This window comes from Silene latifolia, chromosome X (genome assembly GCF_048544455.1).
Source record: "Silene latifolia isolate original U9 population chromosome X, ASM4854445v1, whole genome shotgun sequence".
Classification (NCBI taxonomy): Eukaryota; Viridiplantae; Streptophyta; class Magnoliopsida; order Caryophyllales; family Caryophyllaceae; genus Silene; species Silene latifolia.
Genome location: NC_133537.1, coordinates 181,512,161 through 181,533,062, shown reverse-complemented (window position 1 = coordinate 181,533,062; position 20,902 = coordinate 181,512,161). Strand labels below are relative to the sequence as shown.

The 20,902-nt window shown below is 36.6% G+C and overlaps 1 long non-coding RNA gene across 1 annotated transcript; it reads left to right on the top strand.

Annotated features, from left to right (window-relative positions):
- Positions 1 to 8,287: 8,287 nt before the first annotated feature.
- LOC141621661 (uncharacterized) lies at positions 8,288 to 9,355 on the top strand. Its single transcript, XR_012532550.1, has 2 exons — positions 8,288 to 8,330; positions 9,068 to 9,355. It is a non-coding gene; the product is annotated as an uncharacterized LOC141621661 (long non-coding RNA).
- The last annotated feature ends 11,547 nt before the right edge of the window (positions 9,356 to 20,902 follow it).

Sequence of the window (20,902 nt, the reverse complement as noted above, 5' to 3'; positions counted from 1 at the left end):
ACCTGGTCGAAGAAAGCCGAGATACAAAGACGCCTCAACTTGGCAAAGATACCAAAACCGAATGAGAAGAGCCTACAACCGAAGGGTCCACAAAAGGGACTTAAAAGTAGGAGATCTAGTCCTAAGAAAGTCGGCCGCCACCAACAAAGGGAACATTCATGGTAAATTGACGGCTAACTGGGAAGGTCCCTACAAAGTGGTTGAAGAAATGAAGCCGGGTACATACCGGCTGAAGGACATGGAGGGTGTGCCTTTGATAAGCCATTGGAACAATGACAATCTCCGGAAATACTTTGTATAGCGGCGGAGGTGTCCAAGACAATTGTTGGCACCCCGACGCGTGTTTATATCTAATAAAGAATCATCCAAGTTTTCCATCAAAGTGTTTATCCCCTCCGTAGTCATATCGAGGTAGACGCCACGCCCAAGCCGGGCAACACCCCAAGAAGTAGACGTCGCGGCGATCACTACCAACAAGCGATTGATACTCGCGAAAGCGACCAACATGCCTTAAGAACGTATAAGTACAGTTGAGACGCAATTCTAGCCGCCTCGGCCAACCGAAGGCCTGGCGAGAGGAAGCGATCAATATGTCTACAGATCTGAACGCCGTCGAGCCGTAACCTCTAGCCGCCTCGGCCAACCGAAGGCCTGGCAGGGGACACAACGGTCGATACGCTAACATGTTCACAGCGGCGGTTGGAAAACGCAAATCGGACGCCTCAGCCAGACCGAGAGTGAAAGAGGAAGCGACCAACATGCCAACATGTTCAAAAAAAAAACGTTAAACACGGTTGAGATCGCATTCTAACCGCTCGGCCAGCCAGAAGGTAAAACGAAAAAGCGCTCAATTAATAACGTAAGAAGACAAGTGAAGGATTGTGATCAAAACCCCGGCCAAGCCGAGGGCCAATAAACAAGCTTTATTAAAAATGATTACAAGTAAGGAGAATACGACGACGGCGACCGTCCCCATAGGGATAAGCCAAAACACAACCTACCAAAGTTTTACAAAAACAAGGAAAAGAAGAACAAAAGGTTACAGACATATCATTTGAAGCGCCAAAAGATGGCGGGGAGGAAAGGCTTAATAATTGGCCCCGAACAGTGAAGCTATCCGAGATGCCGGGTGAGCCTCGGTGACGACCGCCCGTCTCCCTATGCTGCTGCTTCGCCATCGGCGACGTTAGCGATATCATCTTTGGTAGACGACCCAGAAGCTATCTTGGCAGCCTCAGCCTCAGCAGCCTCAGCTGCCTTCATCCTCTCAGCTTCCTCCTTGGCCGCCTTAGCCTTCTCAGCAAGGGCCGCCTTCTCCGCGGCCTCCTCTTCCTCCTTCTTCACCCTCGCCTCCTCAGCGGCCTTCGCCTCCGCGGCCTTCTCCTTAGCTTCGAGCTTGTCATCAAGCAGCTCGTCAAATTTTTGCCACGGAAAGGAGCCATCAAGAGGAAAGAGCTCCCAATCACTTACCCGGCGGCTTCTTCGGCCGGTCCCGTGTTGGGCGCACATGTTAGGGAGGATAACGGTTTGGAGCGTCTCAATGTCCTCCTCCCTTTGGGCGATGATAGCATCCTTATTCGAACCACCTTCCCCGGGCCCGAAACATGCCCTTCCATTCGTCCCTCTTCTTAGCATTAAAGTCGGCGACTTTCTCGAAGGTGGTCACGCCCCTCCAGCGAGCTTAGCGGCATCGGCCTCCGCATGCCTCGGCCTTGGCTCTCTCGAGGATCGAGGATCGCCTTTTCAGCGTCCTCCCTAAGTTTTCTCTCGACGGACCGCCTCTTGACCTCGGCCTTGGCCCTCTCGGCTTCCTTCTTTGCGGCGTCGAGTTCAATCTGGCCGCTCGAGCTGTGGAACGACTTTCGACCATGGCCTTTTCTTGCTCCACAATAAGAGCACCGGCCGTATCAACCCACTTCGACAAAGATCCTCATCTGGCCAAACTCGTGGCCCTCCGACCTAATGCGGACGGGGGTAGGCTTGGTAAGGAGGAGACGACGGTGTCATTATTACCACCGCCTGCGCAGATCGCTTCTCGGACGCCGTTCAACATTGTGTCCGGAGACGGCGGGTTGATCTACAAAAAATTCAATCAAAGCATCCGTGTCAACATACATGGACATACCCGGAGAGCCTGTCATCGTGAACGCCTAATGAACCGGCTAAGTCCGAGCCACAGGATAGATCCGTACCATGCTTGGCCTTCTTGGTCGGAGGACGCATTTCTTTGCCGCCTCGGCGATGCAGAGATAGCGGCGGTGAAGCGAAGCATCGGCGGCGGTAGTAGGCTCTTTCCTCTTGCGGAAGAGAGAGAGATTCCATCGCCAAGGTGACCACCTCCTCGGCGGTAATATCAACGACCTCCACCGTCTATTTCGGATCGAAGGGATGGGAGGTGGGATCGATGTCGACGCCGTCGCCGTCGAAGACTTTGTTTTCCGCGTTCGGCGCGGCATGTTACCGCAACCTTCGCCTCGGGCCGCCTTCACATCCGGGGCCTTCACCCGATCCATGAGATCATTCGGCGGCGGTGCGATCACGAGTCCGGCCTTAGGATGCAAATTAACAACTGTCTTGTCCTTGGCAAGTCCCATTCTCCTAAGGATATCTTCGAATGTGTCCGGGCCGAAATGGTCTACAAAGGAAACGAAGCAAGGGTTAAGTAGAAGAAATAAATCAAAGTTCAAATAACAAAAACATTAAAAGCAGAGATGGGCCTCACACCGACCCCACTCACCCCATTCGAGGGCCGGTATGAGGCCGACGTGTCGTGTGACGAGCTCATCATCCTCAAGAATGATCTCGTCGGGGCATCCATCCCTTCGGCGTCCCATTCTTCTCGACCTCAAATGACCTCATCGCCCGCTCCTCATCCGCATTAAGAGGGACCTTGCTGGCGTCCATCTTAAGCTTACTCCAGGAGACCCATTTGTCATGCTCCGCCTTACTCTCGCACCGCAAACTTGACTTGGTCTTTGGAAGGACCGGGCGATGGATAATCCTCCGGAACCTCAACGTACACCCACCGCGCCTTCCGGTCCTTGCGGGAAGAAAGGTTATCAACGGAGATGTAACCCGGCTCCGTCGCGCACGCCGTACCACCCAACGCGACCAGGGGCGACGGCCAAGGTGATGAAGCTGCGGAATAAGTTAACCGTTGGGACCTCCCCTTGAAAAGGCAGAGCCACACAAAGCCGACTATAGTCCTAATGGCCAACGGGTGCAGTTGGGCCACGGCGACGTTCATGGCTCTAATTATGGCCATAACGTGTTCATTCGAGGAAACCGGAGCCCATACTCCAGGTGTCGATGTACACGCCCGATACGCCCGGAGGAGGGCAACAGACCGCCCGACCTTCCCCGGGAATAACAATACTATAATCCCTGCCGAAGGAGAAGTGACGTTCGAAAAAGTCGGGACCGGAACAACCGCAAACTTGTGGGTCCAAGCACGGTCGGGGCGGCACCTTACAGGGCGTCGCCGTGATCCATGATGTACGGCCTCTCCTCATTAGGATGAGCCATTTCCTCATCATCACCGTCATCATCAACATCATCATCATCCTCCCAATCCTCCAGAGCTTTTGGATCAACTTCAGGAGAAGGAGACCTAGGGCCCCCAGACCTTATCGGAACGGCGGCTAGTGCCTCCTCTTCATCAAGACGCGACGGGGAACCCCCGGCGCAAGGTTACTAGGTCCCAGCATCGCGAGAAGACATGTTCACAACAAAAACTTAACAATTAAAAGTTGGAAATTTGTTTGTTTCCCTTGAAGAAAAAGTGCTACGCCGAAGTAACGATTCTGAAGATTAGAAGAGAAAGAAACCCTTGAAAATCTAAGAAAGAAAATTTTTTTTTTGAGAAGTTGAACTTTGTGCGAAAATTAAGGGGCATACTGCTCTATTTATAGAGCAAAGCCCACGAAGACAGACCAATCAGGGCAAAGCCCATGAAGCGTCAACCAATCAACAACGAGACACATGTCAAGCATGCAGCCATGGAATATCAATCGACAAACAGTTACAAAACTTCTTCAACACGCTCCTTGACAGAATGTCAATCGACGTATCTTCTTCAACACGCCCCTTGGTATCTACTTGCCAAACCCGCCCCGATTCAACCAAGCTTGGCAAAAGACCTACTGGGAAATCAAAAGCACACGACACTCACAATCTCGGTCTCGGTCAGCGCCACTTTCTTTTCCACATCTGATGTCCATTACACATCCATGTGGAGGGGGGATATGATACGGTACAGCCTAAGCAGAACCAAGCCGAGGTAGAAGAAGCCGGAGCAGAAAATTTTTACTTGCGCAGAATACGCTCAACACTCATCGAAGGTCCATACCACGGCATAGACTACGCTGGGGGCAAATTGATGGGGCATATTCTGCACCCGCTAACCGAGTCAACATATTGAGCAAGGTCAAAGATATCCACAGCAAGTCAACGTACGTATCGAACCGACCCTAACAAAGCGCGACACAGCCGGCTGTCTCTTGTGCCTCGGCTTAGGACAACTAGCCGGTAGGGCACATATCCGCGTACTCATATCCAAGACCCCTCGGCATGGAGTCAACAGGGCCCGCCGGCCTGCCATGGGTCCCTCGGCCGAGGGTACATCAGTCTTTCCACCTGCTAGCCACTTGGCCACTTGGCCACTACGTGACAAAAGGTGAAAGTCTATAAATACTCCTCAACTCTCATTGAGGAAGGGATCCACAATCTAACCTAAAACACCTCATAATCTGGTAATATCTTCCTTATCTCTCTACAATATATACTTCGCCAAGTAACACACAACTTATCTCTTTAAGTTCACTGACTTGAGCGTCGGAGTGAGTACGCTCGGTGCAAAGCCGAGCCCTCAGTTCGTTCATTGTTTCAGGAGAGGCCGAAAGAAGGATTCAACCAAAGACGTCATTCTACAAGCCACGAGTGGTAACAAATAACTGCTTCGGAATTACACCCGGAACAATAATTTTTAAAACAAAATTACATAATAATAAAATTACATAATTTCAAGAAGGAATAACATTTATATATGGGATCGAACATAAAACGCAAATGAATTACATACATATGTTAAAGTTGATTTTATTAGATTATATTTCTTTTATCCGGATGTAAAGTTTTTTATGTATGCAATTTTTATTTACAAGAGTAGATTACGTTATTCCTTATAAAACAGGGTATGTGAACACGTGTTTTTAACAAATTTAAACATAAATTATGTAGATCGTAAATATAGACCAACTAGATAAGTATAATAGAAATGCAAAAACAAATATATATCCAAAAACATTAATACTGGCCCATATACATACCCGTGCAATTTTGCACGGGTTTAAAACTAGTTGTTATAAATAGTCAACGATTTTCGTCTTTCCCACTCAATCCTTTCTAAACATAAAACGTTTTTATTTTTTTCTATTTTTTTTGGCTGCTAACAATTTTGTTCTTAAATTTGTGAAATTTTTTAGCATCTTATTATTTGTTATTGTTTGTATATATTTTCATTGTACAACTTTATTATAATAGTATTGATATTGATCATCACTTGTATTTAATCGTGCCAAATTATTTGCAGGTTTAACGATATTTTGATACGGTGAGTCGGTGATGTTAGCTTTGGAATTATTATTGTACTAACTATGAGTAAAGAGGTATTTCTGAAATTTACACGATAAGACGGTCTATTTTTGTAAAAAAAAACACTATTCATTTAATACTAATAAATGAGTTTTTATTCTACACAATGGATCGTCTTATCGGGTGACACCGTCTCACACAATAATTATTTTTCAGGATTGACTAATTGTGTACTTATTTTAGATACATCCAATTTTTATTATTAGGTTGGAATGTTGGATGGATGGAAGGATGGAAGGAATAACATTCAATATCATGATGCAAGGTAAAGAAATGGAATTACGATCTTGAGAACTATTTGAGATATACGAGAAGTGAGAAGTCCAAATAAGTCAGATTATTGCAATCTTAATACAAGAATGAACTTTTTTTTTGCTTTTGGGTGGATATTTAGTAACTCTTTCTCCAATTCTTCGAATATGGTGGATGAGTAAACTGATTTTGTTGAGAATATATTGTTTCTTTTAATTGCTTCCTTTTTATGACTATTAAGGAGTACAATATAACCAAAGTGATTTAACTTTCTCAATGCCGGTTTGCTTATTTTAATTGTTTGGTGCCTAACACTGCCTATAACTACGATTAATGTCAATTTCCCATAACACAAAACCTTTGGAGTGATGGTCGTTCATTAAGATATTGACCCTTTTATGTATGTTTTCGTACTCCTATTATAGATTGTGGCTTAAAATTTTAATTTTGTAAAAGTAGTTTATCATTTTGTTTTTTTATTTCATATTACAATTTGAAAGATCATAAATTTTTTTCACGGTCTCTAACTTTACAAACTACTCTCAAGTCTCAAACAACAAAAGAATCCAACTACAATTCTAACTACACTATAAAACTCAGATAATTGTATTTTTAGCAAACCCATGTTAAGAGTTGTACACAAATCATAAATTGTCGACTCGCCGCTAAAACAAAAATGGAAATTGAAGGGGATTTTAAATCAATGTTTGGAGTGATTCATTCTTGATTGTTAATGCGGGAGAAGTGGAATATTTAGAGCAAAAGAAGTGGCTAATTCAGGTTTAATACGTACACTAAGTAAGAGTAGTAGCAAATAAAGTGGTTAATTCAGGTTTAATACACATTGGGTAATAAACGAACTAACACACACTACTACAAAAAACCTCTAAGGAACCATTGCGAAGAAACCGGTTGAATTCTTAAACCGGTTTCTTAACCTAAGAGACCGTTCATTTTCTAAAACCGGTTTCTTAATAAAAGGTAAGAGACGGGTGGAGCCTAAAACTGGTTTCTTAACTTTGTTGATTTTTAAACGGCAGTTCACTTCTATTTTAATTTTTTATTAGGAGTATATTTGTACTGTATTGTTTAGAAGTTATGCAATTTATTTGTTTCAACTTTTAAGCTTCACCTTCTCAACTCTTTACTCTTTAGCACATAAAACGCGAGCGGCCGCATCCACTATTCATCTCACTGTTTCCAGCGGCACAACCACCGTTCTCCCATCGCCGTTCACAACCAATATTCGTCTTTCTCTCGTTGTCACTACCGTGGTTCTCTTATCGCCGACCACTAAACATCCAGGCCCTCGATGGCGATGAATATGCTGAGTATTGGTAACAACGTTTTTCATAAATCTTTCAATTTTTCAATAGAATAGAAAACGATATTACTAGTTTAATTACTTGATTAATGATATGAGAAAGATTTGATTATTGTGATTATTTAGGGTTAGGATGTGGTAGTTTTGATTATTGTGATTATTTAGGGTTAAGATTTGATAATTCCTGGACTCATTTTGCATATTTTCCTTTTTCCTTGAGATTGCGAAATTCATCTATGTCATACCTTAGTGGAAGTCTGAGTCTTTAATGTAGATAGTTCGACCGTAGTTTTGATTCCTCTTTTCTTTGTTCAACAGGGTGTGTCTATAATTCAGATTTAAGATTCAAGTTGTATTTGTAGTTTGGTCTTATTGACTTGGTTAATGGTTTCAAATTCTTGAATATCAGTAGGTATGGGTAAGGTTACCTACATCTAACCTCCATAGACGTCTTCGGTACTTATGTATGCCAGGTTTATAAGCGGTTGTTACGTAGTGTTAGAGTTGCTTCATTTTCAGACGTTGATGTTCAGAGGGATTAATGTTTTGTAAGCGAAGCAGTTGATTCTATTCATCTGAGGGGTGCATTTCATGATTATACTTTTGGTGTTAACTGATAGTGAAGTAAACGCCCCTCTTCAAATTAGTTTTATAATGATAATTAATGAGATTCAACTCTTGGTAGTAATATCTTGTAATTGTTCATGATAAATTTTTATTATTCGGTTGGATTCTTTCCTTGTCCAAACAATAACAAACTTGGATTCAAGTAAACTTAAGATATGTTATTTATTGTTGTTGCAGTGACCATGGAAAACATCGAATACAGGTGTACCTAGGTAAGTGATGTATTTTTGGTTTTGGCATCATATGACCTACATACAGTGATACAACTCGAATCTTTAATGTGGATTACTTTTCATCCCCCGTTTAGGAAAAGGATATAGTTGGTTCATATGTAGCTTTGGTTCTTTAATGTTTACAAGATACTCCGTATATAATTTGACCCAAATAGAGCTTGAATCTCCCATTTCGGATCATGCGGGGATACACGCAGACAACAGTTGTACACGCCTCAAGTCATTTTTTTTGCCACACAAAGGTATGCATCGCCTTATGTAATGTCGTATGGTTGCTCCATAATTTCTTTTATAATACGTGTAGTGCACATTCATTATTCTTTATTATACACAAAAGCTTTGATGAATTATTAAGGAACAAGTGCCTCTGCAAAATTTTGGTTATTAGCTCATATCTTATTCTTAGGCTTAGCCTGAGGGACAGCCTGATCTCGTTCGTTTCGACCCTAACTTTAAAACCCAAGTCGGATCCCCGAAATTCCACCCTCATTTCTCAAATTTCTGGAGCTAAGGAAGAGTAAGAAGACACCAGAAGTTTAAGCAGAATGTCATAAACCTCATTATTTGATGCGGGCATTGGGAAAGGAAAACTTCTCCCAAGGCTCCTCATGTTGCCTCTAAATATTATATACGCTTGTACTGAGTCGTGGCTTATTCAGGAGGTAAATGGTAACAAAGGGATTTTGCTTAACTTAAATGAACGAGCTGAAGTGCTTTATAAATAATAGTAGTATTCAGGTCCACTGACTTTTGATTAATTTCTCATTTTTGGTTAATATGAATAGAGGGTTGTTGACGAGGCTTCTACTTATGAAATTCTGTATATTATAACTTAATAGTCTAAAAGTTCTTGAATTGTAGTCAATTGTATAGACTGTGTGTTTGTGTGTGTTCATCCTTTGATTTATGATCCTAGTTCATCGTTTCATGCAATTTCAGACAAAATAATATTGTTGGTATATATGGTCATCTTGTGCAGACTTGTCAGAAACTACATTGTCGAGCAATTGCGATAAGGATTTGGAACATTCAGAACGTGTGTCATGGAGCTGATGGTCGTCACTTGGCTGCTTATTATATTTCTGTGAATTAATATGATACTAAAGGTTTTATATAGAGTGCATAACTATGTGTAGATAGTCAGATAGTGTAGAGTGTAGACACTGACTATGAGGTGTGATAAGATTGGCTATGTAAGCAGTGGTGACGGTGTAGTTTTAAATATTGTAATTTTAAATAAAATTAATGGGTAAATTTTCTTTATTGATATTTTTTTTTGTTTTTTCAAAAGTTTCAAAGAGACCGGTTTTGGTCAATAACTGATTTCAATGATGAGATCAAAGAGACCGGTTCTGGTCAATGACAGGTTTCAACTTATGATATCAAAGAAACTGGTTTTGGCTAATAACCAGTTTCTTACCCACTAATCAAAGAGATCGGTTTTAAATGATAACAGGTTTCTTAAATATAGCAAAGAAACCATTCAAATAAACCGGTTTCTTAGGCTAAGACACCTATGAGATATAGACCGGTTATGAAACGGTTTCTTAGGCCATTTTTAACCGGTCTCTTAGGCATTTTTTGTAGTAGTGACAATATGATAGTAATTCTCAATTTCTCATCATCAATAACTCAATTTGGTTATATGACTTCCGCGTCAGTATTGCAAGTACATTATACGCTACTCGCCTTTCCTTAGTTATTTTAGCTTTATATTGATTTTTTTTTTGTCTCATGAAGCACGCAAATAGTCGCATTATAATAAAAGGGAGGGAGGATTCGAACCTGATAGCTATTGTCCACAATCCTTCCGTCTTAACCATTACATCTTCGGTTTTTAGTATTAAGTAACACCGAATATTACAAGTGGCCCGTGCATCGCACGGGCATTAAATCTAGTATATATATAAAAGAGAGTTTTTTCGAGCGATTCTAAGCTGTCCACATCATCACAAATTAATTTAGTAAAGTTTTATAAATAATATTTTTGATGTAAAAAATAAAGTGGTCAATCTTTAATTACTATAATAATATATATTTCCTATTTTATAGTCAAGTGATGTTTCTAATTTTTATATAAAAACTTTTACATTTCATTTGGCAAAATAATGTCGGTAAAAAAATTATGCAAATAATATAATTAGATCCGTGGTAAGAAATGCTATCATTAGAGTATAAATTTCATATAATTTGCACATATTTAAGATGATGTACTTCTTAATATGTTATAGTTGTACATTGAACGTATAAATATTAGAATTCTCCCACATCGAAAGATTAACATAAGGTGAGCTGATCCTATGATTATAAATAGAAGACATCCTTGGAACTCAGATATTGACCCAAAAGCTTTTGAGTCTCTCAAGTATTGTCTTAGAAAGTTCTTAAAAGTTAAGAGTTTGCATCATTATCTCCATAATATGATATAAAAAATAATGTGGAGGATGTTTTAGTTAGTATAATATATATTTTCTATATTATATTTAGTGATGTTTATAATTTTTATATAAAAACTTTTACATTTCGCTTGCAAAAGTATCGTTAAAAAAATTATAAAATTTATATAATTAGATTCGTGATAAAAAAATGCTATCATTAGAGTATAAATTTCTTATCATTTGCACATATTTAATTATGATTAAAAAAAACGTATGAACATAGTATAGTATTAATCGGGTTTGATTTTGAACTAGGGGCGAAAAAATATGGTGTACTTTTACTTCTTAGTATGTTATTTGTCCCACATTCATAATTTAGGTGTTGTTAATATATAATGTATAAATAGTAAATTGTCTCGCATCGGACAATTACCCTAAGATGGGGTGATCCTATATGATATGGTTTAAAAAATTATGAAAATAATATAATTAGATTCATGGTAAAAAAAATGTTATTATTGGAGTATAGATTTCATATTATTTGCATATATTAAAGATGATATACTTTTTAGGGGTCGTTTGGTTCGAGATGAAGGAATGAAATGGAACGGAGTATGATATCATAGATGTATGAGATTCCAACTTCATTCCATCTCAAAGTTGTTTGGTTCAATGTAAATAAGTAAGGGGAATGAATGAAGTTTATTGAAGGGGAGAAGGTGGGTGTGAGTTTCCAAGGGATTGAGATGGAGTTAGAATATATTATTGAGTATCTAACTCCTCTAAAATCACTCAACCAAACACTTGAATAGATTCAATACATTCCATTCCATTCCAAACTAGCCAACCAGACACCCATCTATAAAATATTATTAAAAGGGTAACTTTGAACAATTTTCTTATCCACGTGTCACTAGCCAACCTCATCCCAAACTCTGTGTCTCTGATCATTGTCTGATAGGTATGTTATTTTAAGATTTAAAGAAAAAAAGAAAAGAAAAATAAACAAATTCACATTATGCGCGGTCAAGGGTAACGTACTCATCTTTCCATCTTCCAAATTTAATTTAATTAATGATTCACATAAATTGATTTTCCGTTTGTTTGCCCATTGATCTGCTGTAATCAATGCGTAATACGGAGTAATATCCAAAGTCCAAAGAGATCGATGTTAGAAATTTCTATATAAATTATAAATACGGGCATTACAACCTATTTATTTCTCCCCCGTATTGAACCTGCAGTGGATTTCAACAATTTGAGGTATGATGTCTACCCTTTAATCCACACTAGATACAATTTTCATGATATAATTCTCGTATACATTCTCTAATATTTATTTCCGATTAGTTGATTAGTCGAATTGATTTTGCATTTCATTATATATTTAATTTATATCTAAGTATTCATAGTGTAGTGTAGTCCGGCTTTACCTCATGTGTTTGTAGGCAATCTTCAACTTGCAGGTGGTGAGAACTTTCGAACAACTTTGTTCTTTTTTTTTTTTTAAAACCAATCCACGTACCAGACTCTACTATTTATCTACCTCATCACGTATTTATTAGCATTTGTAACTCACAATAGCACGTCAAGAGATATTGTACGTACTGTTTATGCATGTAATTGAACCCTCTGTAAAAAAAATGGAGGAGGAAAATAAAGATCATCTATATTTTTCAGTGAAGGAGGAAAATAAAGATCATTTATATTTTTCAGTGGTGTCAGCGTAAGCCTGAAGATACCATCAACTCAGACAATGCAATGGTGCAAAAGGTCAAAGGAGTAGGGGCTCAAAAATCAGAAGAAGTTAATATGAAACCAGAGAATTAGAGAAACACTGAAAAACTAGATGATCTTGAATTATTGATGCTTATAAAAGAGGCCAAGATCAGGAAATATACAATGAAAAAGAAGATTTAGTTGGATTTTTATCCACACATGTAATTAAGTTTTTTTGATAGAAGTTAGTGATGTAAATGGTTATTTTTGATTGATCTTATAGACTTATAATGAAAGCTCACTTAAGTGATTTAACTCTCTATCTACTAAGGGTGGCGTTCACGTCCAAGACAAATCCTCTATCCCGCGTTAGGCCGTTATCCAACCATCATGAGATTTAACACACTGGAGTCTAGAGCCATGTAGTTACTGTTTTCATTTTCAAACAGAAATTAGTGAATTATTAGTGGCTGGTTCTTATGACCCGTGGCCTTATTATCTACTCTGTATTTAATTTCAATTTTACTCATATATTGAAGGAATACTCTTTCCGTCTCATTTATTTGTTTACTTTTTACAACTTTTTAGGAGGGATATGTGACATGCTTTTACAATGTTTTAATTAGTATTGTACGTCTTCGCCCCCTTAGAGTAAGTGCAATGGAAGAACTTTCCTTTGTAATGTCATATTTTGACAATCTCAATAATCTCAAATTTTTTATCACAATGGAATTTTTTTTGAATAAATTAAAGTCATTTTTTATTCCATAACTAATTGGTTAATATAATTACTAGTGTAGATCCCGCGCAAATGCGCGGTAAATATAGGTCTTTTAATTTTTAGTGTATTAGTTATAGATTTTAGATTTATATCTCACAATTTTTATAAAAAATAATTAATATTAAAATTAATCAAAAGAATTGAATAATTCCATGAATTGTGTTTTTTTATGAAAATATTTTAACTACATCAAATTTTTTAAAAATATCTTTTTTCGTCACGAAGTTAATAATAGGAGATACAGTTTTTATGTATATATTATTTTAAATGGAAAATTAGTTTAATAAATGAAAATCTAATTTGTTTCCATATATAAGTTTGAGCACTTTGAAGTGAAAACTTTAGAGAAGTTGTATTTTCTTATTATATAGTATATAGAACGATTTATACTTTGAAAATTTGCACCTCATTAATTGAAATGGAAAACTAATAAAAAAATTTATTTAAGTTGTGAATTTTTTTTAGTGAATGTTTTTTGTCACGAAATTAATAGTAAGCATGTGTCAAGTTATTCTCTACAGCTATAATTATTGCATTACTGAAAAATTTAGCAACTTATACTTTGTAAATTAATATCAATTTTATTTTATTTTAATGAAAAAATCATAATTATGAATTTATTTATAAGAATATATTCATTGAAAAGATAATAATGTAATGAAAGAAAATTTTATTTATTACCTTATTTAGCTTAGATGCTTTTTGGAGGGAAAACTAAGAGAATTTTTATTCTCTTAGTAGTAGGGAGGATTGGTTAATTTTTCATTGGGACTCACAATTTTTTTTTTTTTTTTTTTTTTTTTTTTTTTTTGTTTGAAAGAACTTGGTTTTTGTTTTCAAACCAAGTTTGTTAATTTAAGAACAAACTTTTGTTTGCAATGTGACAAACTTTATTTTAGAGGTTTGTTTTGACAAACCCGATAAAAAAACCTTTCATTGCTAATGCTCTTAATATTCCCTCCTATTCAATATAAACTTCCCTATTTCTTTTTCCGTCTATTCACAATAACTTCTCTATTTCCTTTTTTGGTAAGTGTTTATGTGGTCCAAATTTAATTGTATGGTGGGGTAGTGTATTTTTGTGGTTCAAATTTATCAATATGGTGGGGTAGTGTGTTTCCTTAATTTTTGTGTAAAAATGAAAGGGGAAGTCAATTGTGAATAGGATGGAGTATATATAATTATCTATTGATTTTTACAAAGTTTAAGGAAATGAGAGATAATGTGAAAATACTAATGATTATACACACATGTCAGTTTTAAATTCAAAAAATTACCAAAATCGTAAATGGTTAACTATTGACGGATACGCAAATTCTTAGGTCCACTCGAAAATAATTAATGTGTCATCTAATAAAACCTCATCTCCATTTAAAAAAATAGAAATATAAATATAAAGCCAAATATAAGGACAATATTAGAAATGAAAGGTTCTTATTAATTATGGAGTACATACTTATTATCCTCCTTAAATACCTAAGCATTTTTCGACGGATACACTGTAAAATGAAAATTATAATAATTTGCCGATATAGAGTGAGTAGAACATAATCATAATTTAGATTCAATTGGTCAAACTGCATATGAGCTTGATAATCATAAGTAGTTCACTCATATAGTAATATTTTTAGATACTGAGTACTAATATTTGAAGTGGGATCCTTCTAAAGTGCTCCATTTATCAACTAAACCGTGCATTGCACGGGTAAGAAAAACTAGTTAGTATGTTATATGTCCCATATTGAACGTATAAATAATAAAATTGTCCCATATCAAAAGATTAGCAAAAAGTGGGGTGAACCTATGATTATAAATAGAAGGCATCCTTTGAACTTAAATATCAATCCAAAATTTTTTGAGTCTCTCAAATATTATCTTAGAGAGTTCTTAAGAGTTTATATCATTCTCTCTATAATATGATATTAAAAATAATATGGAATTTTTTTTAATTATTATAACACATATTTCCTATATTATACTCAAGTGATAGTTTATAATTTTTATATAAAAGCTCTGAAAATTTTTACATTTCATTTGACCAAAAAGTATCTTTAAAAAAACTACGAAAATTATATAATTAGATTCGTTGGTAAAAAAAATGTTACCATTAGAGTATAGATTTCTTATCATTTGCACATATTTATACATTATATATAATCTAAGTTCCAGGATGGCTCTTATTTATAATCATAGGATCATCCCACCTTATGCTAATCTTTCGATGTAGGACAATTTTATTATTTATATGTAGTATATTTCATCACACTAGATTATGTTTCAATGTGGGACATATGACATACTAAAAAGTACACAATATTTTATAGTAATAAATTAAATCTATACTCTAATGATAGCATTTGTTACCACAAATCAAATTATATTATTTTCATAATTTTTTAACGATATTTTTTTACCAAATAAAATGTATAAGTTTTTATATAAAAATTAGAAACATCACTTGAATATAATATAATATAATAAAGAGTAGATTATAAATAACTCCCTTATACAACCGACTATTTTGAAATAACTCCTTTTTATAATTTTTTGTTCAAATAACTCCCTTTTAAAACATATTTTTATACAAATCAATGCCTGTTCACCGGAATGAGACTTATTTTTAAATTTTCCGGCCAAAAATTCGTTTTTCCTTCATTTTTCACTTATATGAGATATTAAATTACAATTCTGCCCGTTTACTCACTAATTTGTTCTTTAAAATAAGACAAAACAACGAATTTATGCTTGATTCTTCTTCGTTCGTAGTGTATGATTTGAGTGTATTATATTTAAGAGAGATTTGGAGTTGTTCACAGGTTATGAAAATGTAGTAGTGATGTAGGGATTATGTTATAAGAAGGGTAAATCAATCAAATTATAAAAAATAGATTTAGTTTCGGTGAAGAGGCATTGATTTGTTGAAAAACAAGTTTTATAAGGGAGTTATTTGGATTAAAATTTATAAAAGAGAGTTATTTCAAAAAAGATGGTTATATAAGGGAGTTATTTGTAATTTACTCTATAATAAATTATAATAATTAAAAGATTCTACACTTTATTTTTTGCATCCAAAAATATTATTTATAAAACTTTCCAAAATTAATTTTTAGGAAACTCCACCTTGATAATCATCTGATGTGGGACAATTCAACTATTTATATGTAGTATATTCACCACACCTACATTATTTTTCAATGTGGGACAAATAATATACTTAGAAAAAAATAACATATATATATATATATATATATATATATATATATATATATATATATATAGAGAGAGAGAGAGAGAGAGAGAGAGAGAGAGAGATTGAATCATGTGAGGCACCCTTCTTAGGGTGAGGCGGCTAGACACCTTCTAAACCGTCAGATCTAATAACTATAGACGCACCAGATGCTGCCACGTGTCCCTATTTAATCATACACTCAAAGCAAATGCCAGCCAACAACTTCATTTACGACAGTTTGCTCTCTCTCTCTCTCTACTCTCTCTCTCTCCCTGTCTCTGTCTTTCACGCATTTACTCAACTCTCAACACTCAACAACTACCGTTTTTCGATTAACTTCGTTCATCATCGTCTGAATCACACGCAGTTCATCATCTGATATTTTGATCGCGATCGTCATCATCATCATCATCTCTGTTCGGTCGTCCTTTTTCGGATCTAGGTATGTGATATTCTCGTTCGTATCACTATTTTTCTTCATTTTCGATCAATTATTGTAGATCTACTATTTTCAGAAGCTTTTCAATCTACTATTTTTTTCGATAATGTATTACTAAATCATTTTCATTATAATGCAGGTTTTAATCATCCTCGAAGAATTATCCAATCAGTACGAACGCAACAAAATCAATTTCGGAGCATTTTCGATCTACTATTTGTATGTCATGTTCGCTCTCTTCAATACTTACTTCGTCAATTTTTGTTTATTAGGTTTTTCTCATTGTTCATTGCTTAATATGTTTCGTTTTTGTTAATATTGTGCTTTTTTGTTGTTGTTGTTGTGGTGCTCTGTTGATTCTGCAATGGCGACATAGTTCTGTGTTTGTGTATCATGAAACTTGGAGGCGATATTGTGAATATTGGTCTGATGTGTTGTTAAACCTGAGTTAATTTTGTGAATTTTGGAGTCGTTTTTGTGAATCTGGTGGAATATTTTGTGAATCTGGTGGAATATTTTGTGAATCATTCTCATTATAATGCAGGAAGTTAAACCTGTGTTTGTGTATCATGAAACTTGGAGGTGATATTGTGAATATTGGACTGATGTGTCGTTGTTAAACCCGAGTTAATTTTGTGAATCTTGGAGTCGTTTTTGTGAATCTGGTGGAATATTTTGTGAATCTGGTGGAATATTTTGCGAATCATTCTCATTATAATGCGAAGTCAAACCTGCCTCATGATTGTCATCTTTTTATGATGAGTTTATGTGAATGCTTGTCTGAAGCATAGACCTTATCTTGCGAAACCTATAGACCACTTTGTCCATAGTTGGTCATTTGTAAAACTTCATCTGAATGCTTTACCTTGTTTTGATATGGCTTTTAATCCTACTTATCCGGAATGTACTTATACGAAACATGACATTTTGTGTATGTGTATGAAATGTATTACTTATTATGTTTTAGTTATTTTCATTTATTTTTGTCTCAACTGTTTTAGTTATTTATATGCCTAGGTCAATTGCTCTGTCTGTCACGTATACGTTGCCAACTATGGACACTTGGTGTACGGGTCGGGTAGTCGATATCTTTGAAGAGGCAGAGTTTGAGCTCATTACATGGATATGCTTTCTTGCCGGACACTTGGCTTGTTGAGGGACTATTATCGGTCATTTGAAATATAATTTAGTAGCTACATTCCCTATCACGCAAGGGTACACTTTTAAGTCTTACAAATGTGTTCTTAAGGTATTACTATGCTCAAACTCGCCTCATCTCGTACAATTCCTTGGGTTGTATTAAAACGGAATTTTAGGTTACCTTTCTTTCCATGTACTAGTAGAAAGAATATGTATCATAGATGAAGATGATAACGATGAAGATCGATCCCTACAAACAAGCCTTTCTCACGACCTATATTTTCTGCCATATCCCGACATTTGTGTTGCTCATTTAGCCCGGCCTTCTAGTTGTGATGTTTCTGGCTAAATGAGCAACACCAAATTGTGGGATATGGCAGAACATATATGCCATGAGAAAGACTTGTTTTGGAGGGATCGATTATCTTCATCGTCCTCATCTTCATCTTTGATATATTTGCTTTCTTGTACATCTAAAGAAAGCTTGCCTACAATGCCCTTATAATACAACACAAGGAATTGCATCTGGCAGCTGAATATGAGGACAAGAATACCTTATGAACACAAATTGTAGGACTTAAAGTTGTACCCTTGCGTGTTAGGGATGTAGCTACTAAATTATATTTCAAATGAACCTATTATGTTTAGTTGTCGGTCGGTGTACTTAGGTCTATCACCGTTAGTATTTAATCTTACGTTTGTATACTTGCTAAGGCACCCTTGTATAAATATGTAATCAGTAGTTTTATATTTCGGATGTTGTATCAACATAATGTATGAATACTATGTTCTATTAATCAAGTTTATTTTCCTTTTATTTTGTCAATCCTCGAGCATCTATCTTTCATAATAACTTCGAATACAACTTTCATAATAATTTAGCTGGCATGCACTTGATGAGATTCTGTTCTGTCTCTCGATGCTGTAATGTTGATTCATAATTACGTGAATCGTATACTTGATTTTGTGAATCTTGGAGTAGTTGTTGTGAAACCTAGATCTGCCATTGTGAAACTTATTCATTTAGTTACTAACCTACTATGCGTTCCTATTATTATTTTTAGTGAATTATGGAGTCTTGGTGCAAAGGGTGTGTCGTTAATGCTTTTGAAGAAGACGAATCGTCATTTCGTGCAGACTTATGTCTGTCAAAAAAACAAAACGCAATCGGTTTGTCTTTTAAGGAAGCGATTTGGCGAAGTTAAATTATCTTCCCCTCGCTATCACTCACAACATTCTGTTTTCAATATTCAAGGAGTTATGCATAATATATTTTCTAAACTTGATGCCTTTGAAGACAAGGCAAATATGGCTATTGTGTGTCGGAATTGGTCTCGATTATTTCTTATTCATCCCAATGCTCCCGGTGTAACCGCTGCATATTGGCTTTCTCTTGAAATCAACCATGTGGAGGGTATTCTAATTATTCATAGGGGTGCTAACCTAATATTCCAAACGTGCAAATGTTTGTCTTTGATAATATGTCACTAAATTCATCCTTCATTTTCACCAATATAACCATCCAAGTGCCATGAACCTTCTGAATGCTATTGATCGCGCTACAATTTATGAGAACTTACGTTCTTTACCTCCGATGATGTCTACTCGAACGAGCCACTGCAATTGCTATTGCTGTCAACTTATTACGCAATTGTATAGACGCATGTTCTATTGATTTACCTTCTATTATGGACCTATAGCCTACATTTGTATCCCTTTTCCTAAAATACTATCTTTGTAATTTTCGGCATTGAACTTGCTATCTTGTTTGCCGTGTTCTATTGTCGATAGTTTATAAATATAATGTATGACTACTATGTTTTATTAATGAAGTTTGCTTTGTGTTCTTTGTTTTTTGTGAATCCTTGCGTTCCTTATTGTTTCATAATAACTTCAAATGACAATTTCAATAATAACTTCAATAATAACTTCATGCCCGTTGACATTTCCTACCCCATCATAACCCCGTCCTCCAAAAAGGGTTCACCCGTCCCCTCCTAGGGTGTCTTTTGGTATTGGCGTTGGTCGAATGACTATGTACAAGGGAAAGGGTTTAGGGTTGGGTTAGGCGGATCCGTGGTAGCGGATCCGCCTAACCCAACCCTAAACCCTTTCCCCCGTCCCGCTTTAGGGCACCCGGCCCCTACTTTAACCCCGTCCCCCAAAAAGGGTTCACCCGTCCCCTCCTAGGGTGTCTTTTGGTCTTGGCGTTGGATCAAGAACAGTTTGGACTATAAATCATATAGCTTATTTTTGAATCCTATAGCTTATTTTGTGAGACTGGGGTTTATTTTGTGCATCTCGGTCTTATCCCCAGGATTCGGACTATATAAATTTTATGCCTTATTTTGTGAATCATAGAGGTTAATTTGTGAAACTGGGGAGTTATTTTGTGAATCTCAGGTCTTATCCTCACATTCAGACTATATAAATCTTATGTCTTATTGAAAAGAATCCTTGAGGTTATTTCGTGAAACTGGAGAGTTATTTTGTGAATCTCGAGTCCTATCCCCCAAAATAGACTATATAAATATTAGTTCTTATTTTTGTGTATCCTTTCAGCTTATTTTGTGACACTAAAGATGATTATTGTGAAACAGGCTACAAGATGAAGCGACCATCACAAAGGTTGTTGAGCAAGCCGCCGCTCCTCCACCAAAGAAAAAAACAAGGGTGCGTACGGAGGGACCGCCTACGGTGAGGACTCGAATGTCGCCAAAAGGGTTGTACAACTTTCTGAAAGATACGAAAAATCCACCGAGTGATCAACGATTCAAGCTATAAAAGACATGGGCTTTGGCGGTCATTAATGATTGAAACAGACAAGGTTCCCGGGGACCTTGCTTATTGGCTAGTGTCAAATTACAACCCAAAGAAAAGGGATGGTTATTTGACAAAAAACTCCCTGTATTAGAGGAGGACATCCATCTTTGCATGAGCATTCCAATGGGTTCAAGACCTGTTGAGGAACCGTCACATGTGGATAAGTGTCCTGCTTATTTAGCTACGTTGGAAAACTTCCGAAAGCAATATCCACACAAATATATCGATGATCACCACGTCTTGAACAAATTATCCATGCAGAAAGATGGTGGAGATGACTTTAAACGAAATTTCATCGTTTACAT